The sequence below is a fragment of the Eulemur rufifrons genome, chromosome 7 (assembly GCF_041146395.1).
Source record: "Eulemur rufifrons isolate Redbay chromosome 7, OSU_ERuf_1, whole genome shotgun sequence".
Taxonomy (NCBI): domain Eukaryota; kingdom Metazoa; phylum Chordata; class Mammalia; order Primates; family Lemuridae; genus Eulemur; species Eulemur rufifrons.
Genome location: NC_090989.1, coordinates 220,713,507 through 220,716,340, shown reverse-complemented (window position 1 = coordinate 220,716,340; position 2,834 = coordinate 220,713,507). Strand labels below are relative to the sequence as shown.

Genomic DNA, 2,834 nt, shown 5'->3' with positions numbered 1-2,834 from the left:
CCATTGTATCTCCTGATTCTCTACACTGTAAGATTGGGACATTATCACACCTATTCCTTTCTTGAGCTTTTCTCACCCTTTTTACTTTTTAACTTCTTTTTTGTTTGTTTGTTTTTCTTTTACACTTTCTTTTCTGCCTTTTATTTTTTTAACTGGATTTTACAGTAGAAATGCAGACCATTTTGGATAGCTATGGTTCAATACAGCCGGGTGCCCTCCTCCTAAGATACCATCTTCTTACGCTCCACTGAACAGAAAACCATTCCTTCCACTGGCACGAACTTCTGCTCCTGAGACACTTGCTGCAGCAGGAGCACGGGAAGCTCGGTGGACGCATGCCAGACTGTTGTAGGTCACCCACTGGACTTCTGGATCAACGGCATTGTGGCATCCTGGACATACCACAGCGTGATTCTTCACCTAGCAGGGCTTGCAGTTGGATTTGTCATTGACCATCATGTATATTTCCCCAGGTAGGATGTTGTCACAGTCAAAGCAGCAGAAGTGTTTCAGGTACCAATTCTGGTTTTCTTCCTGGTTATACTCATTGTTGAACATCGGCTCATCACAGCCAGCACATCGGGGCTTCTCACTGTCTCAGTAATGTCTGCCACAGTACAGCTTCTCTTCCTTCCAGAAATAAATCATGTCGACCAGGAGTTCATAGCAGGTGCTGCAGACAAAACAAGCTGAGTGCCACAGTTTATTGCAGCCAGCCCTTTCAGCAGAGATGGCTGGCTTGCCTTCCTTCGTACTCATTTTGCAGCAATAGCAGGAATACTGAGTTTCTTTGTGCTCAGCAGACTTGTCCTCCAGGGCGCCCCTCCGCTGCTGAGGCGCTTCATCTTCACCAGGGAGGGACATTTGGCTGGGGCCTTGAGCATCCATCTTACAGGGAAGTTTGACATCTCCTATTCCTACAGCATCATTCTTATATTCCTTCACCAACTGCTCCATTTCCTTCACGTCTTTGGGAGACAACTCATGGCACATTGAGGGGCCCTGGTCGCGTGCAGGGAGCTGTTTTGCCAGCTGCTTCTTCCGGTATTGCGCCCCCTGCGAGCCTGCCACCGGCTGCTTTTCCTTTGGCATCATCTGTGTGTCCTGCCGGGCCAGTGCCTGATTCTGGACAGGAGGAGCCCAGTCATAGGTGACTGTATTGACGGAGACATTCTTCTTGACAGCAACTAACTGTGTTGGTCAATATCATAACATTGCGTTTATACATGGGAATTCAGTCTGATTTTAGTTTTGCAATCAGGGTGGTATACTTGGTGACTTCAAAAATTTCCCCACTTTTCGATCCTCTTCATTGGTCAAGAGGACATCATGTTCTTGGCTGCATGTGCAGTTACAACATATTTTTCTCCAGAAGAGCAGTTCGAAGCCTTCACATTTTTCTTTGCATGGTAAACAGGGGGTTGCAAATCCTTGCTCATGACCTAAGTCCATCTGGCGCCGTCGAACTTCCGCTGCCCGGTTGGCGGCAGCTTTTTAACTTCTGTCACCTATACTTTGACTTTTATATGGTTAAAGTTGATAACATTTGCTTTCTGGTAAAGCGCCATTCTCGTCAAGGGTATGTATTATGAACATGACATCAGTGTTGATGTTAACCTCGATCGCCTGAGGGGTGTTTCTCAGGTCTGTACTGTAAAGTTCCGATTTTACCCCCTTTTCATACCATACTCCATGGAAATAAGTCATTGTGTGTATCCCATGCTTAGGTGGAGAGCTATGCTCCACCTCCCTGAGGACACAATATCTACACAAATTACTTGAAATTCTCCTGCATGGGAGATTTTTCTCTTTTCCTTCACATATTTATTTATAGCAGTATGGACTCATGAATATTTATTTTATACTTTGGGTTATAATCAAATACTACTTTCTTTATGCTGTTGCTGGAATTATTCCAGCTTTGGCTATTAGGGATTCTTTCAGTTGGCTCCTTTGACCTTTTGTCATACCTTCAACATTATGGGCTTATCTATTTGTTTATGAGCATTTTCCTATCTTCTGACACCATAAGATACTCCAGGCTCATCTTGTATATTTCCTGCCCTGGTCCTAGAATCAGACATTTCTCCAAGAAGACCTGGTTCCTTTTACTGGAAAATGGCATTAGAAACCCAGATCTGAGCACTAGGTGTGTTTGTTGCTAATGGAGCATTTTGCTTGTAGGCCTTCTTAGCTGACAAAGTAAAAAATATATGTGTATATACATATATATAAATAATTCTATATGTAAAATCTGTATCTATATTAAGCTAAACATGAATTCATGCTGATGTCTAATCTATTATCACATGGATCATTCTAGCTGCCTCCCTTGCTTATCTATAAACTCCCACTCTAACAGTGAGAACCCTGGCTCATAGCATTCCCCATCCCTTTACTTGATTGTTCAATTCCAGAATGCACGTATCATGGTATCAAAATTGTTAACTGGTACCCTCATGGGAAATAACTTTATCAACTAGAGTTCAGTGCTTGTATATAGTTTCTTTCACTTTAGTCTTAAGACTCCGTATACTTCCAATATAACTTAGGTCAGCATCTTTCTTCCCCGATTCCTTTTCAGTGAGGTTGTTTTATACATTTACGATACAGTTAGATTGTTTTGTCACAGTTTGTATTCATTCTGGGATCTCTTAGTTTCATAGTTATTTTGAAGATTTCCTTGACACTCCTTTTACAAAACTTCTGTTGACTTTGCTCCCTGCTATCCAATTTTATTTTCCAAGAGTTCTTTTTGCTTTCTGAATTTATTATATACCATCTTATTATTTTTCCATAAATGCTAGTTAGCTATTAGCAATCTATCAGTATAA

General features: G+C 41.8%; 1 pseudogene; it reads right to left on the bottom strand.

The window, feature by feature from the left end:
- Nucleotides 1-221: 221 nt before the first annotated feature.
- On the bottom strand, nucleotides 222-1,452 carry LOC138387208 (testin-like; annotated as a pseudogene).
- Nucleotides 1,453-2,834: the final 1,382 nt, after the last annotated feature.